Source organism: Salmo trutta, chromosome 27 (assembly GCF_901001165.1).
Source record: "Salmo trutta chromosome 27, fSalTru1.1, whole genome shotgun sequence".
Taxonomy (NCBI): Eukaryota; Metazoa; Chordata; class Actinopteri; order Salmoniformes; family Salmonidae; genus Salmo; species Salmo trutta.
In genome coordinates this window covers 13,889,942-13,912,527 of record NC_042983.1, presented here as the reverse complement: position 1 = coordinate 13,912,527, position 22,586 = coordinate 13,889,942, and the positions used below count along the sequence as shown (strand labels likewise).

General features: G+C 41.9%; 1 pseudogene; it reads right to left on the bottom strand.

Moving 5' to 3' along the window:
• LOC115164353 (inhibitor of nuclear factor kappa-B kinase subunit beta-like) overlaps window positions 1–22,586 on the bottom strand; it is a 54,654-nt pseudogene that overhangs the window by 22,865 nt on the left and 9,203 nt on the right.

Here is a 22,586-nt window from a genome sequence, read left to right as displayed (position 1 = left end):
GACCCCATCCACATGACTCCCACTCACGGGGCTGCGCACTTTACTCTGAATAACAACGAAGGATACACACTGATCAGGGGAGTGTGTGTGCGTGTTTCTATATATATTTGTGAACTCTCTCCTGTAGATTCACTCTCAGCCATCCTCTCCTATTCACTCTCAGCCATCCTCTGTACCAGGCCCTCTACATGGAGTAGCAGCTCCAGCACACACTGACGACACACCACCGTCTTACTGCAACACGCACACACACACAGCGCCAAGTCTAGGTCCAAAAGGTTTTTTAACAGCTTCTATCCCCAAGCCATAAGACTCCTGAACAGCTAATCAAATGGCTCTTTTAAGCTGCTGCTACTCTCTGTTTATTATCTATCCATAGTCACTCTAACTCAACCTACATATACATATTACCAGTGGTGGAAAAAGTACCCAATTTTCCATGAGTAAAAGTAAAGATACCTTAAAAGAAAATAACTCAAGTCAAAGGGAAAGTCCCCCAGTAAAATACCACTTGAGTAAAACTCTAAAAGTATTTGGTTTGAAATGTACTTCAGTATCAAAAGTAAAAGTATAAATCATTAAACATTTCTTATATTAAGCAAAACATATGTTTTTTTGTTTTTTTTAAGGATAGCCAGGGGCGCAGTTCAACACTCTGCCTGATCAGAGGCAGTAGGGATGACCAGGGATGTTCTCTTGACAAGTGAGTAAATTAGACAATTTTCCTGTCCTGCTAAGCATTAAAAATGTGACAAGTACTTTTGGTTGTCAGGGAAAATGTAAGGAGTAAAAAGTACATTATTTTCTTTAGGAATGTAGTGGAGTAAAAGTAAAAGTTGTCAAAAATATAAATAGTTAAGTAAAGTACATATATTCCAAAAAACTACTTAAGTAGTACTTTAAAGTATTTTTACTTAAGTACTTTACATCACTGCATATTACCTCAATTACCTCGACTAACCGGTGCCCCCGCACATTGACTCTGTACCGGTACCCCAGGGGCGGAAATCCCGGGGGGGACGGGGGGGACACGACCCCCCCATCCTGGGAAAAATATGATTTGTCCCCCCCAATATATCACTGAAACATAACTATGTAATTTAAATAATATTAATAATACGCAATGAAAGCAATTGTGCTGATTATAGACACTTAATAGCGCGTTTTTAAGTTTCAAAAGATTGCGACCCCCCGCCCTTTGCCTCACAATGGTTTGATCCACTGCCAGTTCCTTAGCTTGCTACGTAACTGCCGTGAGGTTCATCCAGTCAATCGCGGTCACACACACTAGCTGAATATGCAGAGCTAGCACGCAAATATTAACTATTAAGCTAGCTAGTACCTATTCCATTTATGTGGTGTCGTCAAAGATGGAATCAGCATGCAGATGATGTAAGTTAGTGCTTCAAAGTCCCTGTGATAAGGTTAGCGATAAACTGAAGTCCAAACTGAACAGAACTACACTCTCATCTACCATTGTCTTAAATATATTTAATGGTCTCGTTGCAAAAGCTAAATTGTCGCAAGGGAACTTTTATTTATTTAATTTCACCTTTATTTAACCCGGGTAGCAAAGATTATAACAAACACCACTGAAACTGAATTGGTGCTCGCTAGCTTTGCAAATTCAGCTATTGTTGGAAGCCAGCCAATATGAAACAAACTATTAAAATTACAAAAGGTTGCAGCATATGTTGTGTAAATGGTGAACTCATACAGCTGTCAACTCTTGTCATTTTGATCCGTTTCACATTTGCTAGCTACCTTTTAGATCGAAGCCCATATAGAATGATTGAAGATGATAGAAGCCCATCTCCTACTGTAAATAACCTACACACTGTGTGTGTAGCCAGCCAGGTAGAAAAATGGCAGAAAAATAAAAGACGGACATCAGAGTATTTTTCAATACACCAAAACGCATAGTAAGAACCCTAGTAGCCTAATATCTCAAAGACTAGTTGATAAAATGTTCATAAGAAAGAAATGAAATTCTAATGGAAATGTTTCACAATGATGTCATTAGGCAGAGCAGGCAACAGATGGCACACAGACAGCAGAGTTGGGGACAGATATGCAGGGACAGACTGGCAGAGACAGGGAGTCTCAGGTAAGTTTGTTGAGTCTTTGTTTGGCAACATTATGAAAGGTTCTCAATTTTTTTGACTTGTAAAATAGGAACATAATTGGAAAATGCCATGGATACCCCCACTCTCAACTTAAACTGGTGACTGAACTAAGGTTTGTTAAAGGCAATGGTATTGCTGTTGTGATTAGTTGTGTAGTTTTGGGTATCGGTAGTTAGGAGTACGGCAAACACCTTATTTCTTTGGTTCCTCAATATACATTTACCATATTACAATGTAGGCTATGTGTTACAGCACTACTTTTGGTGTCCCCCTCAGGAATTGCTCTTGAGAAAATTTCATGTAATTGTCCCCTCCAAAGTGGATATCAGATTTTCGCCCCTGCGGTACCCCCTATATATAGCCTCGCTATAGAGAAAGAGAGATCTGGAGACAGAAAGAGATAGAGATGAGGAAAGGGAGGGGGGAGAAAGAGGGAGAGGGGAGAGAGCGGGAGAGCGAGAGGAAGAGGGAGAGAGGTCGTTTTCCATTCTATAATGACATGTTCTCAGAATCACAAATAGACATCAGGTGTCTATAATCTATATGACGGTAAATGGTCATGAAGGGAGAAGTGGTAAACCAACCTCTGGGTTTCTCTCTGAGTTTGCAGAACAACTCCTTGGCCTTCCCCTCTCTGTGGCCCAAAAGAGGTGAGAACAGAGAATGAACATTTACAGTATTCGCTCACTAAAGGCCAAGCATCAGCTGACACAACGAAGCTGGTTAGATGTATTTATAGATCTTGCTCTGAGTTAACTGGACTGTTGAGATGTTTCTGTCGGTCTCTTACAGTTGGTCCAGGGCCTCTCCACTCATCCACAATTGTCTCTTGAGCTCCACAATGTCTGTCTGGAGGAGCATTATCTCCTCTCGCGTCACTGGGCAGCTCACGGCTGGGTTTCTCTTTGTAGTCCATAATAGTTTGCAAGCCCTGCCACACCCGACGGGCATCAACAGCCGGTGTAGTAGGATTCAATCTTAGTCCTGTATTGATGCTTTGCCTGTTTGATGGTTCGTCGGAGGGCATAGTGGGATTTCTTATAAGCGTCCGGATTAGCGTCTTGATCCTTGAAAGCGGCAGCTCTAACCTTTAGCTCGGTGCGGATGTTGCCTGTAATCCATGGCGTCTGGTTGTGATATATACGTACGGTCACTGTGGGGACGACGACGTCGATACACTTATTGATGAAGCCGGTGACTGAGGTGATATACTCCTCAATGCCATTGTATGAATCCCGGAACATATTCCAGTCTCTGCTTGCAAAACAGTCCTATAGTGTAGCATCCGTGTCATCTGTCCACTTCCGTATTGAACTAGTCACTGGTACTTCCTGCTTTAGTTTTTGCTTGTAAGCAGAAATCAGGAGGATAGAATTATGGTCAGATTTTCCAAATGGAAGGTGAGGGCGAGCTTTGTATGCGTCTCTGTGTGTGTAGTAAAGGTGGTCTAAAAAAAAATTCCCTTTGGTTGCACATATGAAATGCTGGTGGAAATGACGTAAAATGGATTTAAGTTTGCCTGCATTAAAGTCCCCGGCCACTAGGTGCGCCACTTCCGGATGAGCATTTTCTTGTTTGCTTATGGCCTTATACAGATTTTAGAGTGCGGTCTTAGTGCCAGCATCGGTTTGTGGTGGTAAATGGACGGCTACGAAAAATATACATTAAAACTCTCTTCGTAGATAGTGTGTTCTACAGCTTATCATGAGGTACTCTACCTCAGGCGAGCAATACCTCAATACTTACTTCCTTAATATTAGACATTGCGCACCAGTTGTTATTGACATATAGACACACACCACCACCCCTCGTCTTACCGGACGTAGCTGTTCTGTCCTGCCGATGCATAGAAAACCAAGCCAAATGTTTATTATCTGTGTCGTCGTTCAGCCACGACTTGGTGAAACACAAGATATTACAGTTTTTAATGTCCTGTTGGAAGGATGGTCTCGAACGGAGCTCATCCAGTTTATTCTCCAGTGATTGCATGTTGGTCAATAGAACGGATGGTAGAGGCGGGTTACCCACTCGCCACTCACAAGGCCCCCGGATCTGCGCACCTTGTATCTCTATCTTTTCTTCATGCGAATGGCGGAGATTTGGGCCTGGTCCAGGAGAAACAGTATATCTGTCATGCCCTGATCTGTTTCACCTGTCCTTGTGCTTGTTTCCACCCCTTCCAGGTGTCACTTATTATCCCCGGTGTATTTATCCCTGTGTTTCCTGTCTCTCTGTGCCAGTTCGTCTTGTTTGTCAAGCCAACCAGCGTTTTTGTGTCTCAGCTCCTGCTTTTCCCAGTCTCCCTTTTCTCGCACTCCTGGTTTTGAGCCTTGCCTGTCCTGACTCTGAGCCCGCCTGCCTGACCACTCTGCCTGCCCTTGACCTCGAGCCTGCCTATCGTCTTGTACCGTTTGGACTCTGACCTGGTTACTGATCCCCTGCCTGTCCTGACGTCGAGCCTGCCTATCGCCTGGTAGTGTTTGGACTCTGACCTGGTTTATGAACTCTCACCTGTACCCGACCTGCCTTTTGCCTACCCCTTTTGTTATAATAAATATTGGAGCTCAACCATCTGCCTCCTGTGTCTGTATTTGGGTCTCACCTGGTGCCCTTGTAATATCCTTCGCGTCAGACTCATTAAAGAAAAAAAATCTTCATCCAGTTTGAGGTGAGTAATCACTGTTCTGATATCCAGAAGCTCTTTTCAGGCATAAGAGACGGTAGCAGCAACATTACGTACAAAATAAGTTACAAACAGAATAGCACACAGAATAGCACAATTGGTTAGGAGTCCGTAAAATGGCGGCCATCCCTGTGGTGCCATTATACACAGTGTATAACAACATGCTCACATATTCACATATAGAGAGTAGAGACAGTTGCTTTAAGTTTAATTCTAGAGGAGAGAGAGAGAGAAAAAGAGAGAGAAAGAGATGGCCCATTTTCATTCATATTTTTCAGTTTTCTTAGCATTAGAGTTTGCGTGTACTCACGGACAAAGCGTATATTTTCTGGCATTGTGGATGGGGTGAACTGTGGCTCATAGCTGCAGGAGGAACGGTCAAACGGAAACACCAGAGAAAGGTCTGTCCACCTCCCGTCTATCTCCTGAGATAGAGAGAGAGAGAGAAAGAGAGAGAGAGAAAGAGAGAAATAGAGTGAAGATCCGTGAAGACTTCTCTGAGCTTTCTTATTAGACTTTACCCCTGCAATATCATGACTGCTCTATATGAAACACATTTTGATTGGATTATAGATTAGGTATAACATCAGATAGATTAGTGTAGTCGATGGCACACTGCCCCGCCTCTCCCTGTGGCAGCAGGGCTAGTCCCTCCTCCAATAGTAGTTCTTGATTGGTTGGACAGATGTTGGTCTCACACACGATTTGTTGCTGCAGATCAGCCACGCTCTCATTGGCCGAGACAGAGTAGGTGAAGATCTTAGCAGACACCATGTTCAATACTTGAACCACCTAGAGGGCTCCCGAGTGGCGCAGCGGTCTAAGGCACTGCATCTCAGTGCTAGAGGCATCACTACAGACCCTGGTGCGATTCCAGGCTGTATCACAACCGGCCGTGATTGGTAGTCCCATAGGGCGGCACACAATTGGCCCAGTGTCGTCCAGGTTAGGGTTTGGCCCGGGTAAGCCGTCATTGTAAATAAGAATTTGTACTTAACTGACTTGCCTAGTTAAATACAAATCAATCAATAAATAGAGAGAAACAGAGAATAAACAAAACCAATCCTTCTATTACAACCGACTGTCTTGCCAACCAAGGGTCCTGTGAGAGAGATTTGTATTGAATTAAAGAAAGAGAATGGATCTGAATGTGTGTGTCTGTGTAGTTTACCTTTTGCTCCAATATAGTCACAAGCTGAGAGAAGCAGTCGGGAGGTGGTCTAGGGGTCTGCCTCGCTCCTGGGGAGCCCACCTCAGCATCAGCTGCAGCCAGCCTTCTAGACGCACTCAGCAACAGACTACAACACAAATACACACCCCAATTATCAAATTACTTATCTTATGTTTTCTTCAATTGAAAGTACTTTAGTGGCCAGGAGCAATGGCCCCAGGTGGCGTTGTAGCGACTCACGTGTTAAGGTTGTTGGGCTGGGGCAGGTGACCTCCCCTGTCAGGTCCTCATAAACCACAATGTCATGATCCTGCTTCAACTTCAACTTATTATGCCTGAGAGAGGGAACGAGAAAAAGAGGAGAGAAAGAAAGGAGAGAGACAAAGAGGAGAGAGAGAGAGAGAGAGGGCAGATAATTTGTATAATAACTATAATGTTGATATATTCACAGGCATTCATGTATGCACACACACAGACACAGACACACACACACACCTAGCTTGACGATGCCAGTACTGTCAACACTGGCTACAGAGGCCCTTGTGGGCAGTACACACATCCTCCCTCATTCTTCAGTTCTTAACAGACTTTGATAGCGTGTTGAAATACAATAATATTATAACATGAGTCTGGAGTGTGGCCTATCATAACCAAACATCCTACCCTCTAGGAATAACATTCAACAGGTTTATTTTATTGTAGCTCAAGATTGTAAACAACAGGATGAAGAAACAATGGGTATGTGTGTGTGTGTGTTTCTAACAGGTGCAAGAACTATAAGAGGGTGAGAGCGGACATAAAACTGGTTTATTTTCCCCAAAAAGAAAAACAGTGAAAAAATGTATTTGACAAAGAGGAAGCTATAAGAGCTAAAAGAACAGAGCTAAAAGAACAGAGAGGAGAAGTGAGATCAGTTGTACCCACAATGCATCTCAGAATGGATCAACTCGTAAAAGTTTATCTCAGCTGGTAATCACGACAGTTTGAGGTACAGCAAAGGAAAAATAGTGATGACACTCATTGACATTAGTGCAAATGATAGGGAATAACCAATTGCAATGAAATCGTCAGCTGTGAATTCTATAGCACGCTTCAGACAACAACGGTGAATGTGACTGTTGCAATGGTAAAACGTTTGACATCATTTTCGCCTGACATGATCACTTTGCCTTGTCTTAATCTATGGATCATTGGGAAGCTACCGTCCCACCAGGCCAACATCCGGTGAAATTGCAGAGTGCCAAATTCAAATTACAGAAATCGTAATATTAAACATTCATGAAAATACAAGTGTCATACATCATTTAAAAGCTTAACTTCTTGTTAATCCAGATGCGTTGTCAGATTTCAAAAAGGCTTTACGGCGAAAGCACACCATCGATTATCTGAGGACAGCGCCCCACATACAAAAGCATTAAAAACATTTTCCAACCAAGCAGATGCACCACGAAAGTCAGAAATAGCGATAAAATAAATCCCTTACCTTTGAAGATCTTCATCTGGTTGCAATCACAAGGGTCCCAGTTACATAACAAATGGTCCTTCTTTATATCCCAAAAAAGTAAGTTTATTTGGCGCGCTTAATTCAATAATCCACCTGTTTCCTCTCGTTCAAAATGCATACAAAATGAATCCCAAACGTTACCAATAAACTTGGTCCAAACATGTCAAACAACGTTCCTAATCAATCCTCAGGTACCCTAATATGTAAATAAACAATACAATTTAAGACAGAGAATACCGGAGACCATTACCGAAGATAAAGAACGAAGTACACGCACTCAGCGGAACGCGCTACAAACACTACAGCCAAAATGGGAGCCACTTAGAAAAACTACGAATTCTATCTAATTTTTCAAAAAACAAGCCTGAAACTCTTTCTAAAGACTGTTGACATCTAGTGGAAGCCCTAGGAACTGTAATCTGGGAGGACTTCCTTTTATATTCCCATTCCCAGCCATTGTAATCAGAGGTCAGCTGAATTTGTTTTTTTTTCTGGATGGATTGTCCTCGGGGTTTTGCCTGCCAAATCAGTTCTGTTATACCCACAGACAATATTTTAACAGTTTTAGAATCTTCAGAGTGCTGTCTGTCCAATTATATGCATATCCTAGCTTCTGGGCCTGAGTAACAGGCAGTTTACTTTGGGCACCTCATTCATCCAAACCTCCAAATACTGCCCCCTATCCCAAAGAAGTTAATTATTGCCTAATATGTTGGCATGCATAACCTTCTTTTTTTTAAATACCAATTCCAATGGTTATGAAAAGCAGAATTCTGTACACTAATAATTCAATATTAAACTAGTTATGGCAGAAGGTTGAGTATGGCATTAGTCATGTAAACACATTAATCTGTTTATCTTAATCGGCGTAAGGTCATAATCGAAGTAAGAATACACCGACTAAAACATCTTGTTTTCTGAGCAATCTTTCAAATTATTAGGACATGCAAACAGTTTAATCGTAAAAACTGAAAGTTTACATCTTATAAATACTTTTCACATAAAAACATTAATAAAAATGTCTAAAAACCTGTTTTTGCTTTGTCAGATTGTGTGTAGATTGATGAGGAAAAAAACGATTTAATCAATTTTAGAATAAGGCTGTAACGTAACCAAATGTGGAAAAAGTTAAGTGGTCTTAATACTTTCCGAATGCACTGTAAATAGTCATCGAAAAAATAACACGTTCACTGTGGTAGAATGCTTCGATTGATTGATGATTTTCTGCATTTATCAAAGTCCCATCAGTAGCCTGATTTCAGATGTTTATTTTACCTTTATTTAACTAGGCAAGGCAGTTAAAAACAAATTCTTATTTTCAATGACGGCCTAGGAACAGTGGGTTGACTGCCTTGTTCAGGGGCAGAACAACAGATTTTTACCTTGTCAGCCCAGGGATTCGATCTTACAACCTTTCGGTTCTAAGTCCAACGCTCTTATTAAGACACCAGCTGGTAACTCTTAACCGGTTAGGACAGTTCATGAGGTCTCCTAAATATCAGTCGACTAGGTGTGACAGTATGACAGAGGCTTAACATAGCTTTTATTTTAACCCATAAGAGTAGGAGTGAAATGTCTATTCTCAGCACTTAAAACCAATTTTCTACTCCGAGACACTTTGTAGATACGGGCCCAGTACAACCAGAGAGAGATACACAAATAGAAAAGATAGGAGTAGTGTTCCGACGAATGAGGTACACAAACTGTTCTGGTCCTGCTCCTTGGCATAGCCCAGATCTATGATCTTATGTATCAACTACAGAGAGAGAGAGAGAGAGATGAGAGAGAGAGAGAGAGAGAGAGAGAGGAGAGAGAGAGAGAGAGAGAGAGGAGAGAGAGAGGAGAGAGAGAGAGAGAGAGAGAGAGAGAGAGAGAGAGAGAGAGAGAGAGAGAGGAGAGAGAGAGAGAGAGAGAGAGAGAGAGAGAGAGAGAGAGAGAGAGAGAGAGAGAGAGAGAGAGAGAGAGAGAGAGAGAGAGAAAACAGGATAATGATTTGTTACACTATATGGCGTATTCTTAGTATTTTCTAAGAAATTACATAGCAAAACAGTAACTACACATAACATACAATTAACTACTAAATATCAAATATACTTTGGGGCTCTACTGCCTTTAAGAACCCCTTCATTTAATAGTTATACGGACCCTGCCTCTCAAAGCAAGCACTGAACTCCAAGCACACACCTTCACCAGGAGGGCATATAGTATTGCTGTTCGCCGATGAGTGAAACATTTCACAATAAACATTTTTACGGTCAATTTAATCCAGACAGAAATATGTGTGTTTTGCGCTGTACCCTCCATGTAATGTTATAAAATAATACAAGGGCATACAGAAACACATAAACATAGCAAGAACTTGTTTTAATATGTCTGTCTGGCCTTCGTTACATAACTCTATTTGTGTCCATGCAAACCTACTTAGGAGCTAAGGGATGGATGGTATATTGCATCATTGACAAGATGGGGACATATTGGGCAAGGCAGGAACTATTACAGAGGGTGGGTGTCTGTCTGAATTGAGGTTTGCAGTGTTTGTGCTTCTGTGATTATCCAGGAATTGTCTGTGTGACTCAAAATCAGCTTAGCTTGTTGAGCTAAAGCCTAAGAATTTGTCAGGGAGCAGGAGTGCAAAGTCTTCAATTCCTAAAATCACACAGGGAGACCCACTCTCTTCTCTCCCTGCTGGAGGACGATGTTCTCTAGCTTCAGATCTCTCTGAATTATCCTGTTCTTATGGAGGTAAGTCAGTGCAGAGGGGGGCTAGAGAGCGAGAGAGAGAGACAGAAGTCTGGAAAAAATATCCTCTGTGTTCAACGTAAAACACCAAATAATGCATGCTGAGCAGAATTAGGCCGATATCCGCTAATTATCAAAATCCAGAAAAGAGCTGTTAAATTCTACAATCACCTAAAAGGAAGCGATTCCCAAACCTTCCATAACAAAGCCATCACCTACAGAGAAATTAACCTGGAGAAGAGCCCCCTAAGCAAGCTGGTCCTGGGGCTCTGTTCACAAACACAAACAGACCCCACAGAGCCCCAGGACAGCTACACAATTAGAACCAACCAAACCATGAGAAAACAAAAAGATAATTACTTGACACACAAACAGAGCAAACTAGAATGCTATTTGGCCCTAAACAGAGAGTACACAGTGACAGAATACCTGACCACTGTGACTGACCCAAAATTAAGGAAATATTTGACAATGTACAGACTCAGTGAGCATAGCCTTGTTATTGAGAAAGGCCCCCGATGGCAGACCTGGCTCTCAAGAGAAGCTATGTGCACACTGCCCACAAAATTAGGTGGAAACTGAGCTGCACTTCCTAACCTCCTGCCAAATGTATGACCATAATAGAGACACATGTTTCCCTCAGATTACACAGACCCACAAAGAATTTGAAAACAAATCCAATTTTGATAAACTCCCATATCTATTGGGTGAAATACCACAGTGTGCCATCACACCAGCAAGATGTGTAACCTGTTGTGTGTGTGTGTGTGTGTGTGTGTGTGTGTGTGTGTGTGTGTGTGTGTGTGTGTGTGTGTGTGTGTGTGTGTGTGTGTGTGTGTGTGTGTGTGTGAGTGTGTGTGTGTGTGTGTGTCAGGGCCCAGAGGGTGGTACAGTGTAAAACTCTCATCAGCAGGAAGTTCCCACCAAAGATCAACAGGGAGACAGGAAGATTAATAATTTGTGTGTCTCTCTCTGTGTGTGTGTGTGTGTCTGTGTGTGTGTGTGCTTGTGCTTGTGCATGTTTGCGTGTGTATGTGTGTGTGTTACAGGTTCAGTATGGTGTGAGTGCATGTTTAGCATGTCTGCATTTCAAGTGTTTTCACTTGTCTGTCTGTGCCTGCTCTCAGAGATGTGAGATGTATGAATTAACATATGGATTCCTGAGCATGTGTGTGTTTGTATATTTATGTGTGTCTCCTGTGAGTGAAAATGGTGTGGGTATATGTTCTGTACATTTACATGTGAGTGTTCAGGTGTAGAAGTCTGTACACAGTCTGTTCTTTCAAATCTGTGTGCATACCGGAGGGTGAGACGATATATGATTTGGTGTGTGTTGGATGATGTGTGCCTATGAATATCAGGAAGTTTGTGGTTAGTTTCTAGAGACTTGCAGCTTCATATTTAGTATCGTCAAGTCTGGTAAACAGGGTGATGGAAAATAATTGTATCAAAGTGTGGATAAATTAAACTGAAGTGAAACACAGTTCATCTAATGTCGAGCATCTAAACAGGCACACTCAATAATGACTATGAAGAACAATAAAAATGTATGTGTGGCCCCTCTTCTCCTGGCCTTTCTTCACTATGTAATATACATGTAATAACAGTAATTTACAAGACTCTATTATCCAAAGCAAGTACCTTACAGTAAACACATACGCTATATATACAAAGATATGTTGACACCCTTTCAAATGAGTGGATTCGGCTATTTCAGCCACATCCGTTGCTGACAGGTGTATAAAATCAAGCACACCGCCATGCAATCTCCATAGTCAAACATTGGCAGTAGAATGGCCCGTACTGAAGAGCTCAGTGACTTTCAACATGGCACCGTCATAGGATGTCACCGTTCCAACAAGTCAGTTTGTCAAATTTCTGCCCTGCTAGAGCTGCCCCGGTCACCTGTAAGTGCTGTTATCGTGAAGTGGAAACGTCTAGGAGCAACAACGGCTCAGCCGTGAAATGGTAGGCCACACAAACTCACAGAACGGGACCGCTGAGTGCTACAGCTCGTAGCGCGTAGAAATCATCTGTCCTCAGTTGCAACACTCACTACCGAGTTTGAAACGGCCTCTGGAAGCAACGTCAACACAAGAACTGTTCGTCGGGAGCTTCATGAAATGGGTTTCCATGGCCAAGCAACCGGACACAAGCCTAAGATCACCATGCGCAATGCCAAGCGTTGGCTGGAGTGGTGTAAAGCTCAGTGTAGCCATCTTTGAATGCGTCAACGTTATTTTCTCAATCTCTTTAGGGAATATTGTGACAAGTCAAAAGACCACATTTGGAGTGAATCTGACTTTTAGTCTATGAGTAGATTTGTATGATTATTTTAAGCATTACATAGACAAAAACGTAAATTGTTAATATTTTCCTTATTTTAAGATATGCCAAACTTAACCTGGTTCATCATGATCCTGTGCTAGATTCCCCTAAAAAGTTTCAAGTTGATAAGCCATCATGGAGTGGATTTAAAAACGGACACGTAAAATCTGATTAACCAACCCCATATCTTTTCTCAAACTAAATTAAGAGATGTACAATGGCCTACACACCAAATTTTGTGTTATTTGGATTTATGGGCAATGAAAATAAGTTATTCAAAAGTTTGCAAAAATGTCCAAGATGGAGGAAAATCTATCCTGAAGGACCTTATGGGCCCTTGAGGCAAATTTGTTCAGCATGAGGAAAGACACCTGCATACAACATTTCAAGTGGTCAAACGGGGCGACCGATATGACGGTTTAAGTGAGATTTTTTTTCCAATTTTTTCCATTAGAACAATAAGAAAAAAATACAAAAAATCCACAATGCAGCTGCGCTGCTACCAGCAACAGTTTGGGTTTTACGGTGGGTGCCTTTCAGATGTTTAAGCATTGCACTTGTACTACCACTACGGATTACTGTACCTCTATTCCACTTCCTTCTCATTTAACTTCTCTACGTTTTGCCATACTGGACTTCGCTGCTGTCGCTTGCCTTTCTCTGCAATTTTTACAACTGTTAACGACGATTATGTAGTTGTGGAGAGTCGAGTTCAAAATAATTGATTTCTCGACTCCTTGCATGTGGACTCAGCGTTCACTCCCATTTCTGAGAATCAACATTCGATTCCTAGCTCTTAAAATGAAGTATTTTGAAACGGGGGAGACTAATAAATTGCCATACTTCCGAGAACTTTTCCGAGAATCTTTTCATAACGAGCTAGCGAGGGTCAGAGAGAGGGGAGGGGAACAGTACAGACAATTCGGCACCAGGCAGACATTCTGAACCAAGGCCCTTGCGCGACCAAAATTCCGCCCCCACAAAACTGGAATTGCCCCAGTAAGCAAAATGACGTTGAAAATACGTCTAAAACACAGCTTTTCCAGACGTTGAAGTTAAGTTTAGGTTCAATTTAGGTTCTGAATGAAAGGTGAAAAAGGTATTTTCCGTTTGTTTAAAATACATATTTTTCAGGATGTTGAAAAGGCATCTTTTCTGGACATAGAAAAATTCGTATTTTCCAGACGTTGAAATCAAGTTAATTTTCAGTTCTGAATGAAAGTTGAAAATACTTATTTCCCTGATGTTTAAAATATGTATTTTACAGTCATTGAAAATATGTATTTTCCGGATGTTGAAATCAGGCTCATTTTTGGTTCTGAATGAAAGTTGAAAATAAGTAATTTACAAACGTCTATGTTCGGGACAAATCAAGGCTGGTCCCGTCCAGACACAATCTGAACCAAACCAAACAGAAAAAAAAGTTACATCTGTTGATGTTGAAATCAAGGCCGGTCTGGACCGCACCAAATCTGAACCAAACATAGACGTCCATGATTGGTTCAGATTTGGTCTGGATCAGACCAAAAACCAACGTCTGTGGATGTGGAAACCAAGGCCAGTCCGGAACTGCACCAAAAAAAGATATCCAAAAGGCATCAGCCCATGTTTACTGAGGTGTAACATACAGTGTTGTCTGAAATTGCATTTTATGAATGCCCATCTATGTGGTAAGCCTACCGTTTGAAAAACACAAAATAACGACGTCCTGACAAGACCAAAAAAAGACGTCCAAAAGACGTCGGGTTGTGCTTACTGGGGCGTACCCTATGATGTCTGCCCCCAACGGAATTTTATGAACGCCCATCCATCCATGTGGTGGTGGTAGGCCCAACGTTTGTAAAACAGGCCATTGCATTGGCTTTATTAGTCCTGATTCCTGTGACTAATTCGTTTGGCTATTTAAGCTCTGAATATCTGCTACCCAAATGTATCAGTTATCGTGAGCCCATTTGCAATGTGTTTACACAACGGGAAATGCAGAAGTATTTTATTTTTCGCTATGATCAGCTTGTAAAAAATGTACAGATACAAACTTAAAACCACTGATCATGACAATGGGGTGAAACTCCCGGACAACAGTTGTGATTGTCCATTCATATTATCCATTTTACTTTGACCTGTCCTGTTTTTAGGACATGTTGTTTCTTAACATGACAGCTACTTTTTGATTGAGCACCCTTTAGGTTAGGCTATTTGATCGGAGAAACCTGTAAAAAAGTGTCCGTCTGATTACATTGTCATACATTTTATCTCCAGCCTGTAGGCTACAGAAAAGGCCACACACTCTTTCTACCATATCCTATATCTGCTAAGTGATTTATGATACATCTCTCCAACAGCACTCTGGAGAGTCGCGCTGGGAATGGACAAGCTACATATTTTGCGCCCCTGCCTTTGACAGACTGGGGTCTGCTTATCAAAGGGCGGCATCAGCGCTCACCTAAAAAACGATATACCACTGTTTGAGAGCAATTGTCCTTGTTTTTCGGAAAATTATGTGAGGTTTTGTGTTGTTAGAGGTGGGTCTCGGCCAGTTTAACTCAGAAAATACCAACCTCGTCAATCTGCCGCTAGGCCCATCTATTGGCAATCGAAAGCTGTGTCTCATAATCAAATCAAATCAAATTGTATTTATCACCTGCGCCGAATACAACAGATGTAGACCTTAACATGATATGCTTACTTACAAGCCCTTAACCAACAATGCCGTCTTAATAAAATAGAGTTAAGAAAATATTAACTAAATAAACTAAAGTAAAAAAAAGTTAAAATAAAAGTAACACGATAAAATAACAGCAATGAGGCTGTCTACATGTTACTGGTACCGAGTCAATGTGCAGGGGTACAGGTTAGTCAAGGTAATTTGTACATGTAGGTAGGGGTAAAGTGACTATGCATAGATAATAAACAGCAAGTAGCGGCAGTGTAAAATCACGTTTTAAATACAGGGGGTACCGGTCAATGCAAATAGTCAGGGTGGCCATTTGATTAATTGTTCAGCAGTCTCATGGCTTGGAGGAGAAGCTGTTAAGGTGCCTTTTGGACCTAGACTTGGCGCTCCGGTACTGCTTGCAGTGCGGTAGCAGAGAGAACAGTCTATGACTTGGGTGAATGGAGACTTTGATTATTTTTTGGGCCTTCCTCTGACACCGCCTAGTATATAGGTCCTGGATGGCAGCAAGCTTGGCAACAGTGATGTACTGGGCTGTACGCATTACCCTCTGTAGCGCCTTAAGGTCGGATGTCGAGCAATTGCCATACCAGGCGGTGATGCAACTGGTCAGGATGCTCTCGATGGTGCAGTTGTAGAACTTTTTGAGGATCTGGGGACCCATGCCAAATCTTTTCAGTCTCCTGAGGGGGAAAAGGCATTGTTGTGCCCTCTTCACAACTTTCTTGGTGTGTTTGGACCATGATAGTTTGTTGGTGATGTGGACACCAAGGAACTTAAAACTTTTGACCCACTCCACTACAGCTCCATCGATGTGAATGGGAGCATGTTCGGCCCTTCTTTTCCTGTAGTCCACGATCATCTCCTTTGTCTTTCTCACGTTGAGGGAGAGGTTGTTGTCCTGGCATCACACTGCTAGGTCTCTGACCTCCTCCCTGTAGGCTGACTCATCGCTGTTGGTGATCAGGCCTACCACTTTCGTGTCATCAGCAAACTTGATCATGGAGTTGGAGTCGTGCATAGCCACGTAGTCGTGGGTAAACAGGGAGTACAGGAAGGGGCTAAGCACAAACTCCTGAGAGGCCCCCGTGTTGAGGGTCAACGTGGCGGAGGTGTTGTTGCCTACTCTCACCACCTGGGGTCAGCCCGTCAGGAAGTCCAGGATAAAGTTGCAGGGGAAGGTGTTCATTGCCAGGGACCAGAGCTTGATGACGAGCTTGGAGGGCACTACGGTGTTGAACGCTAAGCTGTAGTAGAATGAACAGCATTCTCACATACAGTTGAAGTTGGAAGTTTATATACACCTTAGCCAAATACATTTAAACTCAGTTTTTCACAATTCCTGACATTTAATCCTAGTACAAATTCCCTGTCTTAGGTCAGTTAGGATCACCACTTTATTTCAAGAATGTCAGAATAATAGTAGAGAGAATTATTTATTTCAGCTTTTATTTCTTTCATCACATTCCCAGTGGGTCAGAAGTTTAGATACACTCAATTCGTTTTTGGTAGCATTGCCTTTAAATTGTTTAACTTGGGTCAAACTTTTTGGGTCGCCTTCCACAAGCTTCCGACAATAAGTTGGGTGAATTTTGGCCCATTCCTCCTGACAGAGCTGGTGTAACTGAGTCAGGTTTGTAGGCCTCCTTGCTCGTACACGCTTTTTCAGTTCTGCCCACAAATGTTCAATAGGATTGAGGTCAGGGCTTTGTGATGGCCACTCCAATACCTTGACTTTGTTGTCCTTAAGCCATTTTGCCACAACTTTGGAAGTATGCTTGGGGTCATTGTCCATTTGGAAGACCCATTTGCGACCAAGCTTTAACATCCTGACTGATGTCTTGAGATGTTGCTTCAGTATATCCACATAATCTACCTCATGATGCCATCTATTTTGTGAAGTGCACCAGTCCCTCCTACAGCAAAGCACCCCCACAATATGATGCTGCCACCCCCATGCTTCACGGTTGGGATGGTGTTCTTCGGCTTGAAAGCCTTCCTCTTTTTCTTCCAAACATAACGATGGTCATTATGGCCAAACAGTTCTATTTTTGTTTCATCAGACCAGAGGACATCAGACCAAAAAGTACGATCTTTGTCTCCATGTGCAGTTGCAAACCATAGTCTGGCTTTTTGATGAAAGTTTTGGAGCAGTGGTTTCTTCCATGCTGAGCGGCCTTCAGGTTATGTCGATATAGGACTCGTTTTACTGTGGATATAGATACTTTTGTACCTGTTTCCTCCAAGGTCCTTTGCTGTTGTTCTGGGATTGATTTGCACTTTTTGCACGAAAGTATGTTCATCTCTAGGAGATAGAACGGGTCTCCTTCCTGAGCGGTATGACGGCTGCATTGTCCCATGGTGTTTATATTTGCGTACTATTGTTTGTACAGATGAACGTGGTACCTTCAGGCGTTTGGAAATTGCTCCCAAGGATGAACCAGACATGTGGAGGTCTACAATTTTTTCTGAGGTCTTGGATGATTTATTTTGATGTTTCCATGATGTCAAGCAAAGAGGCACTGAGTTTCAAATACATCCACAGTTACACCTCCAATTGACTCAAATTATGTAAATTAGACTATCAGAAGCTTCTAAAGTCATGACAACATTTTCTGGAATTTTCCAAGCTGTTTAAAGGCACAGTCAACTTAGTGTATGTACATTTCTGACCCACTGGAATTGTGATACAGTGAATTATAAGTGAAATAATCGGTCTGTAAACAATTGTTAGAAAAATGACTTGTGTAACGCACACAGTAGATGTCCTAACCGACTTGCCAAAACTATAGTTTGTTAACAATAAATTCATGGAGTGGTTGAAAAACAAGTTTTAATGACTCCAACCTAAGTGTATGTAAACTTCCGACTTCAACTGTTGGTATTCCTGTTGTCCAGGTGGGAGAGGGCAGTGTGGAATGCAATTGAGATTGCATCGTCTGTAGATCTTTTGGGGCAGGATGCAAATTGGACTGGGTCTAGGGCCCTCATGTGCGCTTGGCATTACTTTTGTGGAAGCGTGCATAAAATGCACTGAGTTCACCAAATCAAATACATTTTATTTATATAGCCCTTCTTACATCAGCTGATATCTCAAAGTGCAGTACAGAAACCCAGCATAAAACCCCAAACAGCAAGCAATGCAGGTGTAGAAGTTCATCTGGTGAAGAGTTATCGTTGGGCATGTCACAGCTAGGTCTTCCTTTGTAATCTGACATGCGTCAAGTATCAGAGCCGGTGTAATAGGATTCCACCTTGTTCCTATAGTGTACTTTTTCCTGTTTGATCGCTCTGCGGAGGTCGTAGCGGGACTTCTTGTACACGTTTGTGTCCTCAGCCGTAGCCACAGGGTGTGTGTGTAAGAATAACACACCTTCCTCAGGTCTCCTCCTTGGCAGTACTCCATGGCCAGTAGATGCAGATCGTTGATGCCTAAGGAGGACTGCAGTCCTTCAGGAACCTCCCTTGCTGCTACCACACTTACATGGTCCAGTCTGAGAGAAAGAAAGAGAGTTAGAGAAGGGAGGAGAGAGACAGTTATGTACTGTTACATAACTCTACAATGTATAAATGTGTTTTTGATTGTCGCAGGCTGAACTGTCCTAAAATTGTCCGAACCTGTAAAAACCCTAAGGACTTAATTGGTTCCAGATTCTACAGGCAAAACAATAACATTGGAACATTATGAACAATACCACTGTATAATGTTTAACTATCAAACTGTACTTAATATAGAACAATAACACTGTATAATGTTTAACTCTTGTACTATACTGTACCTAATATGCAAGTGGTTAGGCAGTACAGATGATAGTAATCATTAGGATAACAAATAGTCATGAGGTCATCATCGGTCAGCAGAGAATATACAGTCAGTGTGTGTTTTAGTCACATAATCGTACTCTGAGAAATAACTGATTGCTAACCCGAACACGATCAGAATATCATAACCACCCATACACCATTGGAAACTGTGACACAGTAAAGTGAAATATGTATAACTGGACATGGAAAGCATCTCCCTCTTCTCCGTAGTGTCTGTAAGGTTAGCCAGGGGCGAAAGTAGATTTAATTTCTTCCTACAGTATGATTCCTTCTTAATTTCTTCTTCTACGGTATATGTGCAGTACCTCATAAGTGTGCACATGCTTGCCCATGCAAGAACATTTTTGGGGGGCCTAAACATAGAATTACATATAGAATTCCTATTAATTGAATACATTCTCTGTGGGTCTAATAGTAAAGATTTATTGTTTAACTTTGAAAATGTATTACCTTTCAATGTGAAAAAACATAACCACCCAGCTAGTACACAACGTTCTGAGAATCATATGTTTCTTAGAGCTTGTTGAGCGCGGGGTTGTCCTATGGTTATTTTGCATACAACCTTCCCACAACTTTCTGGGAATGGTGCAGAATAGTTGCTTGGCTTTGAAACATTATGAGCACATGGAACTTTACAAAAAACAAACATTATTTTATTACTTTAACAGAACATTTCCTAAAGGTTAAAACATGGTTACATGTACATTTTGGTAATGTTCTAGGAACGTTTTCCAACTGATTTGACATTGGAAATGCTCTCAAAAAGTTCAGAGAACATTAAGAAAACATTTTCTACTGTGGGAATTTCAGTACTACAGCATAACGTTTTCTACAGGTTTGCTCATGGTTCGTTTTAAAGTAAAGTTCTCAGAACGTTCATAGAACGTTAAGAAACAATGCTCTTCTGTGGGAATTTTGGAACTTCTGCATAATGTTTTCTGCAGGTTACTTCATGTTTCTATTTAAAGTCATGTTCTCAGAACATTACAAAAACTTTCCATAAAAACACAAGAAAACATTAGTAACGTTCTAAGAATGTTAGTTAAAAACATATACTGTACATTCCGTTCTCAGCGTCAACAAAACTTTCTCTATCCTCTATTCGTGTGTTCAGGTGTGTTGGCCGCACCCACTAATTGGCCACACCTAATCTTAATTAGTGTTTGTTTCCTTTGAAATGGGGTCTGATTGAATAGACTAAAATGAAGAGCTTTGAGTGAGTTAAAAAAAACATGACATGCTAGCTCCATACTGGTGGTGTTGTGGGCTAATTCCATTGATAGAGAACAGAATATTGTAGATTTGAATCTCACTGACGTTGTGCCACAGTAAAAAAAGAAATGTGTTTGCACGATTAATGCCTAAGCCAAATAATTTACATATGTCCTTGTCACGGCTGTTTGAAGGATCGGACCAAAATGCAGCGTGTTCGTAGTTCCACATATTTTATTTATGGTGAAACTAAATGCAATACACAAAAAATACTTGAATACACAAAAACAACAAACCGTGACGCAGAGAGGAAAACACACTACTCAAAAGATAATAACCCACAAAACAGGAAGAGAAAAAACCCTACTTAAATATGATCTCTAATCAGAGGCAACGAGGATCAGCTGCCTCCAATTAGAGATCAACCCAATCAATCCCAACATAGAAATAGAAAAACTAGAACATAGAAATAGAAAACATAGAACAATCCAAAACACCCCCTGTCACGCCCTGCCCTACTCTACTATAGAAAATGACATCTTACTAGGGTCAGGACGTGACAGTCCTATCTGTGCTTGGGCTTCAAAACAGTTAACCTAAGATAGCAGTGTTATTAAAGTCTTAATGAAACGTTAAGTAAGTTATTCAAAACCTAAAAAAATACTTTACATTTCGTTCAAAACATTCACAACATTTAGAGAATGTTCTCAGAATGTGTTTAAATACCTTCAAATAATCTTAATTTCCGTTTTCAGAACATTAATAAAGCCTCCCAGGAAAACTTTCAGGGAACCATAGTAAAATGTTCTCAGAACCTCACTGCAACCTAAAAATGTATGTTCCCAGAACAGGCGGTGTTATTAAAAGTAACACTGCCTGTGTTATTAAAAGTCATAATAAAACATTCAGTGAAAGTTTTAAGGAAGATTCAAAAACCTCCAAATAACCTTTACATTTCCTTCAAAACATTCACAACATTTAGAGAATGTTCAGAACCTTATTTAAATACCTTCAAATAACCTATACATTTGTTTTCAGAACATGAATAAAACCTCCCAGGAAAACTTTCAGGGAACCATAATAAAACGTTCTTAGAATCTCTGCAAGTTCCCTTTAACCTACAAATTTGGAGCGTTTTCAAGTCCATTCGTTAATTTCTCATGCAGGTGACATGATGTAATGATAAATAATAGTGTAATTGTCACGGCTGTTTGAAAGAGTGGACCAAGATGCAGCGTTTTTGTAGTTCCACATGTTTTATTTAAATCAGTGAAACCGAATGCAACAATTAACACTTTAAGTAAATACAAAACAAACCATGACGCTGGAGGAACATAAACCTCACGAAGAACAATCACCCACAAACACCTGTGGAACAAACCTAACTTAAATAGGACCTCCAATTAGAGTCAACGACAACCTGCTGCCTCTAATTGGAGGTCATGCCAAATAACACCAACATAGAAACCAAAACATAGACATACAAAAACCAGACAAACACCTCCTGTCACGCCCTGACCTAATCTACCATAGAAAATAACACTCACTATGGTCAGGACGTGACAGTACCCACCCCCAAAGGTGCGGACTCCGACCGCGCCTAAAAACAAACAATACAAAGGGAGGGTAGGGTGGGTGACAACTGTCTATGGCGGCGGCTTTGGTTCCGGGCGTGGTAATCCCACTGCCCGCTGATCCCCCCGTATGACTGGGGGAACCATACCATGGGTCATCATCGGATGCTTCGGACCACCAATCGCCGCTGATGACTCCAGGCTGCAGACCGCCGCTGATGACTCGGGGCTGCAGACCGCCGCTGATGACTCGGGACTGCAGGGCGTCGCTGGAGGCTCCGGACTGGGGGGGGGGCGTCGCTGGAGGCTCCGGACTGGAGGGGCGTCGCTGGAGGCTCCGGACTAGGGGGTGTCGCTGGAGGCTCCGCGCTGAAGAGCGTCTCTGTAGGTTCTGGACTGGGGACCTTCGCTGCAGGTTCCGTGCCATGGGTCATCACTACTGGTTCCACGTCATGGATAATCACTGGAGGCTTTGTGCCATGAATCATCACTGGAGGCTCCGGGCCATGGGTTATCACTGGAGGCTTCGTGCCATGGATCATCCCTACAAGCTCCGGGCCATGGATCATCACTGGAGGCTTCGTGCCTTGGATCATCCCTACGGGCTCCGGGCCATGGATCATCACTGGAGGCTTCGTGCCATGGATTAACACTACAGGCTCCGGGCCATGGATCATCACTGGAGGCTTCATGCCATGGATTATCGCTGGAGACGTCGGACCATCATTAGAGGCTTCCTTCGGGGCACTG